At 45.1% G+C, this 12243-nt stretch overlaps 1 long non-coding RNA gene across 2 annotated transcripts in view; it reads left to right on the forward strand.

The window, feature by feature from the left end:
* The window catches only part of LOC147106745 (uncharacterized), a 188049-nt gene that overhangs the window by 18833 nt on the left and 156973 nt on the right, over window positions 1-12243 (forward strand). Inside the window, exon 3 of one of the 2 annotated variants that reach the window (XR_015080984.1) lies at window positions 1388-4497. The exons of the other annotated variant lie outside the window; for it this stretch is intronic. This is a non-coding gene — a long non-coding RNA (uncharacterized LOC147106745). Of the gene's footprint in view, window positions 1-1387; window positions 4498-12243 lie in introns of those variants that run through there. 2 annotated transcript variants of the gene reach the window in all.

A 12243-nucleotide genomic window follows, 5' to 3' on the forward strand; every position in this document is an offset into this window, starting at 1 on the left:
GGCCCACGAGGGTCCAGGAGCGGGGCACCCTGGGCCGGAGACCACCTGGCAACGGGTGGAACAGGCAGGGTGGTGGCCGCAACTGTGGGAGGACGTCCGCGACTTCTGCGCAGATTGCTTGGTGTGTGCTGCAAACAACCCTGACCCCCAGAAAAGGAAGGTATCCATGGAACACACTAGGAGAGTGGAGGGACCATAGCAGTCCATACAGGTCGATTATATCGGACCACTGCCCACCGCATAGGGGGGTTACAAGTATTGCCTGGTCCTGGTGGATGTGTTCTCTAAATGGGTAGGAGCCTTCCCATGCCAAACAGCCACAGCTTTGGGGGCGCAAGGATTCTAGTGAGAGAAGTATTCTCTAGGTGGGGCCCGATCAGGGGCAGTTCACAGGGGCAGTCATGCAGGCGACTCTGAAGGTGCTAGGTGTAGAGGGTAAATGGCACGTCGCACACAACCCGCAGTCATCAGGGATTGTGGAGCGGATGAATAGGACCATCAAGGAAAGGTTACGGAAGGAGACGGAAGACTCGTCTAGAAACTGGGCGGAGGTCTTGCCGTTAGTTCTGATGGGGGTCCGAGCCAGCCCGTCTAGAAGCACAGGGTATTCCCCGCATGAGCTCGTGACTGGCAGGGTCATGAGAACGCCCAGTCATGTACTGGCCCCGGTTCTCACGGAAGGTCAGTTGAGAGAGGTGAACCGGGACAGGTTTGTTAAGAATTTGCTTGAGCATCTCAGACAGATCCATTGGCAGGCTGCTAGTAACATGGGGAAGCAACATCGTAGAAATCGTTTATTGCTTGAGCCTCAGAGGCACCATGATTGGGAGGTCGGAGATCAAGTAATGGTTAGAAACTTCGCCAGGGTAGGGACTTTTCAATCGCTATACATGGGACCGTACAGTATCGTGGATAGGGCGAGTCCAATGGTATATGCGGTCAAAATGCCCCGACGCACTAAGTGGTTCCATATCAATCAGTGCAAGCTTTTCAACACTGGGGAAAGAGCTGATAAGAGGAGGAAACAGCAGGGAGTGGTGAGCTGCACTACAGGTGTGGGTCTCCAGCCCATAATCTGGGACTGTGAGGAGCCCACAGAGGGACCAGTCATTCCGCCTGTGGGGGCAGGAGTGAGAAGGAGTGCCAGGATCGCATGGCCGAGGGTGCGGTGGTCGCTTCCTGAACGAAGGAAGCTGGAGTCGTAAGAGGCCCAGGGTCGAGGAGACCTAGTGTGGCCACCCGGAGACGGCTGGTGCTGTACATAACTTCTTTCTCTCCTGTCTGTTGCCTTAGCTTGTCTGTATAGTTTGGATTTTAATTGTTTGTAGCTGCATCTGGAAAGGTGAGGCATCACCCAAGGACAACGTTGCATTCTGTGTGTTTTCAGGGAACGCCTAAGCCAGCACGAGTCACAGGGGCGACACCGAGGAATTGGTTATCTTCGGCTGCACCGGCGGAGACGGACCGACCGTGACCACAGGAAGTGGCTCAAAGGATGGGGCGAGCGTCTACCTCCACGAGGGAAGATGGCCTGGATGGCTGGGGTTGAATTTCACCCGGTATTCCAGCCATGACGAGTTCACCTATGGTGAAGCGTCAGTCCCATGCCCGAGAATAGGGGTTACCGCCTCCCGGGTTAGGGTAACAGAGGGTAAACAGGTGTGCCTTAGCTGTAGGGGACACATTCCACTGGGAAGGTGGTGGTGGCTCAGGAAACTGAGCGTGGATACAGGGGACCAGACAGCTGACTGGGAAAGACTGAGTAATGACACGTACCGGACGATCACGGGTTCTCAGGGAGGAGTGAATGTGTGTTGGGATAAGTGGTGGGAATCCAAGGAAGGGATTTATGTGTGTATGTGGGGGTCGGAAAAGATCTGCCCAGCGGGTGTGTCGATCACGTTTAGCAGGCGATGGCAGGACGCCGGGGGTGGGATTGGTTGGGATTGGAGACCATCAATGCCACAGAGCTCATCTCATACACCAGGAAGCCCCTGCCCAGAGCCCTGACAGTACAGACGACTGTAGATGGGTGTCCCACCACCACCAGGGGTCCAGGGAATGGGTTGGTGTTAATCCCTACTGACAAAGCATTGTTTCAGAATGTGCACTACGCTGTCGCATCCATGATCCTGAACCTGACTGAAGTCCATCTGCCTGTGTGGTGTCCAAGGAAGATGGAGAAGCTTTATGAAGCTCTGTTAAAAGCGATGTTTCAGGAATTTTATGAACTGGACTATGGAAATGTAGAGAAAGAACAGCTTTATAATCTGAATGTTGGGGGTAGTGTGGGGTCCGGGAGGCAGAGAAGAGGGACCTGGAATGATGTAGCCACAGCGTTCAGTACAGGAACGGGTATTATTAAGTATGGATGATGCACAACTCCAGATGCAGATCACTGGGTTAAAGAACCAACTACATAAGATTCTAGGGGAAGAGAATACAGTGGTGGGTTCAGAGCTTCATGAGGACCAGGCAATGACCGTTCATTTAAAGGAGGTCATTGAAGAGCTGGAGAGGCACGCTAAAACTGTTAATGATTTGATACGGGAGGACAGGAACACCTCGGAGCAGGCTGCAGGGAATGAGGTGTGTGTGTTGTATGGAGCATGGTTGCTGGGCGAGGGCCGCAGTAACCTGGAGGACTTGAGGCAAGGTCGCGTCCCTTCATGGTTAAGCAACAAGCATCTCGCCACGCTGCACCCGTATGGCAATTCGTTGAGCCCGTGCCAGCTTCGTTTAGCCTCTGAAGCCTACCCTGTCCCTGTAGATTGCGGGCGGTCCAACCATACTATATGGAGCATTCCGGGTACCCGATTCCTTTTCTGCCGGAACACCTCACTGAGTTAATAAAGAGCGTTGAGCTCTCCCAGAAACATTTTTACACTTTAGAGCAAAAGACAGTAGAAGTGGGGGAGGAGATCAAATGGATTGTCTCGCCACCATGGTGGGACCTCGGTTTGAGTAGAGAGATTCCCCCCTGGATCCGCATCTGTTCCCATGCATTAGCTATCATACAATTGTTGCTTGTAAGCTACTTGTTTTACACCAGCTGCAGGTGACGGAGCTAGATGCTCCAAGCGCGGTGGCAAGGGGTGTTAGATCGATCCGGAAAGGTGTAATTCAATTTGTGTTGATGATGGTTTCTCCCTGCAAGACTTGTAATGTACCGAAGTTCTGTAAGCAAGTGTATTGTATTCTGGTTATAGTTTTGCACTCTGTATTGCACGAGGTGCGCTGTTGCATTTTTGTAATGTGTTACCACCTGTCAATGCTGTACTGTGTGATGTGCACGGAGACTTTTTGGTAACATCCTGTGGACCTTATTAATGTTCTGTATTTTGACTTGAAGTTTGTCGGTGGGAATTGGAACCCAGCCGTTTGAATGTGTTAAGAAGCCGTTTCGCTGATGTTTTGACTCGGTAGAAGGGAACTATGACACGCAGTAAGGGGTACAGTTCCGGGGTTTTAAAAACGTAAAATCAGGGAAACAGCTTCACTTGTGGGAGACTTTGGCCTTTGCTCTCTCGTCAAGTGATGCTTTGTGGAAAGAAAAGCATCAAACGGAGGACTGAAGAGATCGCAAAGTCTCTGAAGAATGGACTCAGTCGGGAATTTTTGTGGACTTTATGGGATTTTTCTGAGGGTATTTTCCCTGCTATGGGATTGCCCTGTGCAGATACGTGAAAGACTGGTTTGTTAAAACTCCAGAGAATGCATGGCAGTTGGCTGTGACAAAAGAACTGTCAGTCATCCAGAATGTATGGGTTCGCCCGACAGTCCTGGAAAAAGGAAGGGGGCCATTGAACTTGATTAAAAGGCCACTCTAATATGCAAAAGCACTTCTCACCTCCATCTCAGAAGAGATGCAGAACAATGAACCCACTGGCCTCAGCCAGCCGAAAGGGAGCCAGTTTTTTTCCCCAACTCAAAGACCAAAAGATGTTTCCCAGACTTAGGGCCATTAATCCAATACTCATGGGTCTGAGGATGACTCATCACTGATTAAGCACCGGAGTGCTTAGAAACAATAGGATTTTAAAGATTGACGGGAAAGCATAGGGGCAGCCAGACCACTATAAAAATAGATTCTTTTCCACCATTCGCTCTCTCTCTCGCTCCCTGTTCCAACAAGATCGAACTAACAAGAAGTACCAGAGAAGCCGACGAGCAGAGCAATCAAAACCGACCGCGTGTGGGGGTAGGCATAGTCTCTCAGAAGTGAAGTTTTTGGGCTATTCCGGGGTGGAAGCTTCATTTGGTTCAGCCAGGCGAAGGGGCTTATGCGACTGGGTAATTCGTTGGTAGGGGTGGAATTAGAGTCCACCATAGCAACAAGGAAATTACTGCTTGTTATAGTCCCCAGTTTTGTACTGTATGTATGTTGATTGTAATCTGGATTTTATTCTGCACAGAGATGGTGATTTCATTTAGTAGTGCATGTTTTAGCCAGTGTATGTTAGACCAAATAAATATAAGTTTGATTTTTCACCAAAATATTCCTGTCCATGACTTATTTCATTTACACTCTGAATAATAATTCCTGGGTATAGAACTTTTGTAAGGCGGGGGCGATTCGAACCGTCCGTCTAGCAATTGGGCTAGAATCAAAAACTGCTTACAAGAGGACAGTTGGGGCCTTGAGTCAACATCTCATCCAAAAGCAGTGCTGCATTCTCTAAGTTCTGCTGTGGACTGTGAAGTCTCTGGAGTAAGAATTGCACCTGTAACCTTCTGACTCACAGGCGAGAGTGCCACTAACTGAACCAAGGTTAACACCTTGATAGGCTCTTAGGTGCCTGCCCGATGGCGCCAGCGAGAGGCCCAAACCATTTTCTTGGGCAGGCCTCATTTTAATTTAATTGGTGAGCTGCCAGCCCTCAACGATGGCTGAGAAGCAATTCGCCATTGGGGAGGGCTGGAAATCCAATGGCTCCTCCATGGAGCTGAGCTGGAAGTAGGCCCTTAAAGGGGGTGAGGGGGGGAAGCAGTCCCAGGGGAGAGGCGAGGGTAACATAGAGACCAGCAATGGGTGGGAACGTTTTTCTGGGGCCAGGAGGAGCATTCATGCAGGGAATTTGTGAATGGAAGTTCTTACTCATGGAGCAAAAGCTGATCTTATTCTCACTCGATGTCTGTAAATACACATTTTACAGCAGATCCACTTAACGTTGTTCAGGAGTAGGAACCCCAGATGATTCTGAGGTTTCCTTATCTGTACCATCTTATGTTATCTATACTTCAATTAGATCCCACTTTAACTGCCTTCCTGTAAGATCTTAAGTTTATCTATTGTAATCTAGGGACACTGAAACCAATTGTAGCACAAATTGCTGAGATCAATTCACAGCATAGAACCATGACTGAATGCGGGATCATCCTGGCTTGCATGGCTCATCTCCACACCGAGTGCATCTATCACTATGCCATTAATGGATCTGTATTGATGTTTAAGATAAGTGCAATTCTTATTTGAACTGAGCAGTTAATTTTTTGCTGCTTTTTCTTCCTATCTGCATCACATTTTGTTATCACTAGAGATGAAGATTTCCACATGGAAGTCATTTCAACCCGTAGTTTTAGAGACTCTTGCAGTTTTATTAGCGGTAGAAAACGTAATTGTCATGTGACATCATCATTTAGGAAGATCAAGTTGAAGTCAAGTTTTTTTCCCCAAGTAAAGCGATTAATTAACGCATTGCTTGGAAAGGCTTTAATTAATGGGTTCATTCCAGCTGATGATTGACAGAACAGTTTTGAAGAAGCAACAACAACAGGTTAGCAGCTCCTCTGGGATGGGTTTGCTTGGCTCATTGAGTTTAAGGTCATGCAAACAGCACACGCAAGGCTCTATTTTTTGACCATTCAGATGATCCTCTGCCAGCGTTCATCAGTGGTGCTGGTATTTTTCTCATTGCCTCGTTCAAGGGATAAAGTAATTGGGCTCCCAGAAGAGCGTGGGTTGAATTCCTGAAGCCTGACTGTAGACATCAGCATTGCAGTGTGTTGCTGTTTCTTGTATCATAACCGCTTTACACTTAACACTGCCCTTTGAAGTAGCCTGCACAAGATTTTCACAACAAAAACACTCCCAGCAAAAGATGCAGAGGCCACCACCAGATCTATTTAATCATTTCAGCTCCAGTATTTCGTTACAAGTGTACCAATACCAGCCTCAACAATAATGGGCCCGATGCAACTATCTTGAACTATATCTACCCAAAGTCTTACCCAGAAAAGGATTCTGTCGGAGAAACTGAAAATCCAGTCGGAATTGCACTGTGCTTTCAGCCAGGTAGGCAGTGCTGTAGGATTTTCTGCTTTTCAATCGAGAAGTAATTTCATGGGGGTCGATTTTTGCCTTTACCTCCTGGGTGTGAGGCATCACCTGGGTAGAGTGCAGAAAGTAATACCTGTTGGGGAAGATTGCACACCCCTTCCAGAAGCCACTTGGTTTTCCCACTATTTAAATAAATGGAAGGAAATTCAGGCTGGTCCTGTAAACGGTGCGAAATTCTCCCCACCGATTTTCCTTCTGTGCCCCATCCAGGTGATGCTTAGCACCCAGGCAGTAAAGACGAAAACCTACCCCATTGCCAAGCTCTTAACTTGTGGCTCCAGTCAATTTGGAGTTAAGAGTTTGAGACCTCGCTTGTCTGATGGCAGTGATTTATGCATATTTGAAATGAAGCTATCAGAAGAGGAAGGAAGTTTTTTCTTAAATAGAATACTACCTATAGAGCAATGCCATAAAATAAGTCCCGACTTACATCTTACAGAGTTAAAGGAAATGCCAGTGTTTCTGATTGGTGTACAGTTCTTTCAAAATTCAATCCTCTGATCAGTCGCTGCTCTATGAGGTTGTATGAAAATAATCACCACACGTGTTATGTGTTTGGGGTGCATCCAAATTGACTTATTTCCAGTGCATGGCTGGGCTGGGGTTAAATTTACAATTGGAGCAGAAAATTGGGATCAAATGTTACAAATTAGTTCTCCTTTCTTTTGTACAAGTGCGAGTTGTAGGACTGTTGGGGTTTTGTCCCCCTTACCCTAACTTCCTGAAAGTGCAGCTTGTGCTGAAGTCTATTTCCACCCATGACAATCCTCTCTGATACCTTGGCAGATATTAATTGTTTGGGTGTGAGCTTAGGCTATGAGTGGCAGGTGTTCTCCTTGACCTGGAAACTATTACAGACAAGCTTGATGCTCTCCTCATCCAGCGTTCTCACATATGCATGAACAGGAAACTTTCTGGTATCCGGCACTGACGGGACTGAGCTGGTGCCGTACCATCAAAACTGCAGTAGAAACCAGCGCTAATGTTAAAACATACGGAGCTTTTGAGCTCCGTGTGAATCAACAAACCCTGTTGCTTAGCAACAGCTTCAAAACAGTCGGCCGCAGCTTAAAAGCGTCTCTGTAGCTAAGCAACAGCTTAGCTAGACCTTGCAGAGCCTGACTGGAAAAAAAAAGCAACGAGAAGTAAAAAAACTTATTGGAAACGGCTCCTGAATTTTGCTGGTAGATAGAGCTTTCCGGACATTTAACCTCCGGTTAAACGAAAGTTTCCTGTATCAGGATGGCAAACTCTGCTTATACTTTCTTCCTTCCTTTTTCCATCACTATGGCTGGCTGAGATTGAGAAATTTAGCACAGACAAGGGATTTAACCCATGGTGTATTTGTTCACTAAGTCATTAAGGCTGTGTATATGATTTTAATTTTCTGTGTAGGTCAGAGGGAATTTCACCTCGTGGTCAGCATATATTCCAAATAATCAGTTGATAAATATTCCACATAACATGGTTGGTATATGTTCCAAATAACATAATTCAGTAATAACAACAGAAAACGCTGGAAACACTCAGCAGGCCAGGCAGCATCCGTGGAGAGAGAAACAGGGTTAACGTTTCAGGTCTGGGACCCTTCGTCAGAACTGGAAAAAGCTGGAGATGTAACAGATATTAAGCAGGTGCAGAGACAGGGGGTGGGGGGTGGGTAGGTGGGAGGGGAGGGAGGATTTGAAGGAACATACTGTGCTGAAGTAAGAGGCAGGAAAGATAAAATGTTGCAAAGTGGGTGGCAAAATCATACAGCATGAAAAATGGGAGCAGGGGTTATAATTTGAAATTATGGAACTCAATGTTGAGTCCAGAAAGCTGTAAAGTGCCTAATCGAAAGTTTGAGCTTCATTGGAACAATGTAAGAGACCGAGGACAGAGAGATCAGAGTGGGAGTGAAGCAGAGAATTAAAGTGACAGGCGACCGGAAGCTCAGGGTCACCCTTACGGACTGAACGGAGGTATTCCGCAGCACCTCATCTTTCGATGGTTCAAACGCAGATTGGGCGACCGTTTTGCGGAACACCTCCCACTCTGATCTCTCTGTCCTTGGCTTCTTACATTGTTCCAATGAAGCTCAACGTAAGCTCGAGGAACAGCGCCTCATCTTTCAAGTAGATGGACATTGGTTGACAACAGCATTTACTGGCTGGCTGCTCTTCCCCTCCCCCAAACTGGTGCATCAGGATCCCCTGCAGATTTGGATACCTAAAGCCATTTGTACCATTCATGAATTCCTAACCAATGCCAGATAACAGCCGTGTCACCTGGACATGGAGCAGAGTGTCGTTTGGAATGTGCACAGATATAATTGTGCTTCCTCAGTGCACCATGGGAGGACCTGTTGAAAGCAAGGTACTTAATTAACGTGAAACCTTGCAAAAATCTTGCCATGTTCAACGCTGAGCTTCCTCATATTACAAACAATCATGTTTCATTAGGCAGAAAAGTGGAAGCGTCTCAGGAAAAATGAACCCACCTGAGAAATGAAATGATTAAAATGTAACTGACAAGTGGATTCAACCATGATGTTGTTTGCAGAGTGCTTAAAGCAACAGGTCAGTAAGTATTGATCTGAACTGCAATGGTCGGATCTACTATCCCTCTTTGTCCAGCAAAGCAAGTTTCCTTCAGAAAAGTCATTTTTATTGATTCAGCTCCTTATATAAGTACAATACTAGTTCTTTTATGACACCCTCAATGTTCTCTTCTCTTCAGCAGGCATTAACTCCTTGACAGGATACAGTTTCACAGGTGCTGATGCTCCCTGGTATCTTGCCCAAGGTGATGTTATTCCTGTGTCCATCCTGCCAGTGGATATCTGCAGGCTATTCAACCATAGGGCAATCATGGGCGAACCCAATCCTGTCCTCACCCAATGCCACACGTGCCCACTTTTAGCCGTCTTCTATCATGCCTGTTCAGCATAGATTAGCTACTCCATGGGTAATTTTGCTGAGCTGTCAGCGGAGCTGCTTACACTTTTTATTCACCCCAAGTAGATGCTGTTAACATCCTCAGACAATGATTGTGAGTCAGGAGAGTGAGACAGTTCTCCCATCTCCACTAATACTGTCCGTGCTCCTCCTTGGTTGATTCAGCAGGCGTCCGAACCACTTGTTCTCAACTCCTTTTTCTGGGGCAGTGTTTGTACATCCTGTGGATCACCTGATGATATTTCCTACTTCTCTACCCGCCCCCAATCAGAGATAGAATGGAATGATTGGTAATTGTGACTGAGTTCTGGATTCAGACCTCATGTTTGAAAGTCGACTACTAATAGATTATAGCTAGGAGTCATCAGTTTCCTGAATTCAAGTTCTGAAGAGTAAATGAGAGCCAACCTGTGCAATGTTTGTGTTATATATAATTTTGATTACCTTTCTAAACATTAATATAGCTGTCTTGGTAGATCACATGAAACTGATCAAACACCTAAAGTGCAACAAGAGTGTCAAATAGGGATTGCAAAAATTTAATGGCCCGGATTTTGCTGTCAGCGGCGAAGTGACAGCGCTCGCCGCTGACCGCGAAGAAAGCTGTCTACAAAGATCTAGTGATCTCTGTGCGTGGATTTCAACTTTCCCAAAGTTAATTTCATTCTGCCATCACATATAGGGAATCTCCAGCGTCCAGCAACAGTGATGTCATTAAGCCGGCTAAGCAGCCAATCGCATTGAAGAATTCTCATAGACAGCAAACCAGGAAGTAAAAAGCAAGCTTTATCATTCACTTTTTAATACTTTTACATAAAGTGAAAAATTAATTGGGACACACACATGGGATTAAGGTAGATGCTGAAATATAAACAAACTTAAAAAAAAAATTCTTAGTATTTTAAAAATCATGGAATTTTTATCATGTATTGTAGAAAATGAGACCTCACATATAAAATTAGTTTTTCAGGGCCAGACAGGTTGTTCAGCAGTAATTTTGACTTAGTACGCTATTAAAAAAATCAGGTACACCTCATTAAAAAAGGCTTAACTTTTTTAAGGGTTTTTACAACGAAATTAGTGCGTAAAAAGCTGAAGTTCGCATCAATTCATTGATTTTGTGTTGATTGCATCTGCGAGGACTGCAACAGCACACCCTGTGAAGGAGCAGGGTATCACTAACAGCAACTTCAGAATTTCCACGTTTAACTGTGCATATGTGGACTCCAGAAGTTGCTATCAGTTTTACAGAGGAACAATGGCAAATGCTGACAGTTTCGCTGTCATTACAACCATAAATTCTGGGCCAATGTTCTTTCACAGTAACAATCTGTGGTTTTGCTTGTATTACAAGACTGGTTCAGATGAAGAAAGCCTATCAGTCCATTTGATCTCATCCTTCAAAATAGCAACTTCACCATTTTCCAATACAGCATCTAGATGTTTATGAATTATCCCAGTATTTGGTTTTAGCCAGCCTTCCTGGGGACCTGTTCTAACAGTTGGTTATCTGTGATCAGATGTATTCTGGTTCTTTAAAAGCATTTATTGTTTCAGTCTAATAGAACTATGTTCTTAATTTCAGCTTCTTTTGCTATGGATGTTGGACAGTACAGCAATTAACTAAGCAGCCACATAGGATTTGATACAGAATGCAGCAGGGGTTTGGGCTTCAATACAGTAAAGTATGTAACTAGAGAGAAGCATGTTCACTTAACAGGAATTCACAAGTTTAACTGGAATGTCAATGATGGCATAGTTCGCAAAACATGTTTTGTAATATCTAATCATTTCTCAAAAATGTCTGTTGCTCATAGACTTCTTTTGTCAGAATACTTTGTGATAAACTCTTAGGCCTCATTTAAATTGAACTTCTAATATCTGGGAGAAAAACATATTTACACAAATCAATTTTTCAGAAAAGAAAATGAACAAATGTGTAACCTGTGAAAATCCTGAGCTGCAAAGCTGTCTTGGTAATAAAGGGTCCTCATCCAAGGAGGTACATCACCAAAAGCACAGGGAAAGTATGATATATCAAAGGGCCAGATATCCTCATTAATAAGCAACAGTATCACAAAGATGTGTACCCGTGCACCATAGTGATATACACATTAAAAAAAATCACAGTACATGCACAATGGCGATGAGGTGGGAGGGGCTAGTGCAGAGTGTTTGATGCAACTACAATCACTGTATTGGCTTTAGGTTTCAAGCATGGAGTTAAGTGGCTAATTGGGTCAAGCAAAACTAGCACAAACTGTACAAATAACGTAATTTTGGTCATAAGCACCGTATCCAAAAAAAAATGGGAGTTTAATGGACCTGAACTAAAAGGACAATGGGAAAGTCTTGAAATCCCTGACATAAGTGTCCTTGAAAGGATCGTGCTGTGTGAGTTTTTCCTCAATGTAGTTTTTTGCTCCATCTGGCTTTCCTTCTCCGCAAAAGTAAATTTCAAACTATCAAAATTTGTTTAAGTCTTGTTGTTCTAAAGCCTCACTGATGGGGGATTAGCTGTGAAAAAGTCAAGATGTCATACGTCAGGAACTGTCAACAGCTTTCCAAAAAAACCTGAGCTGACATCTGCTGCATATCAAACACCCGGCATTTTTTTTTGGTACATTGATCTCCCCTAGTCAAGCTCAGCTTTTATTTCAAAAGGGCCCAGAATTATATCCCTAAAATTTGTCAGAATCTTCAGATGCAGCTGGCACGAAGGGCCACCTTTGAAATCTGAGCATGCTGCAGGCCTGTTGGCATGCTCGCAGCAAGTGCCTTATGGTGTAACAGACAGCACTAATTAATGAAGCAGCAGTTTCCCTGGACTAATGGTAGCCAGGCTAGCAGAATGCTTCATCTTCCCCTTTTCCTTTTGTAAACATTTTAAGGGGTCCTTTAAAGTGACAAATAATTGGCTGCTAAAGTGTTTTGATCTGCATTCAGCCCACACGTGCCAACCAC

The sequence above is a fragment of the Somniosus microcephalus genome, chromosome 15 (genome assembly GCF_052327205.1).
Source record: "Somniosus microcephalus isolate GS21.2 chromosome 15, FLI_Smic_1.0, whole genome shotgun sequence".
Classification (NCBI taxonomy): domain Eukaryota; kingdom Metazoa; phylum Chordata; class Chondrichthyes; order Squaliformes; family Somniosidae; genus Somniosus; species Somniosus microcephalus.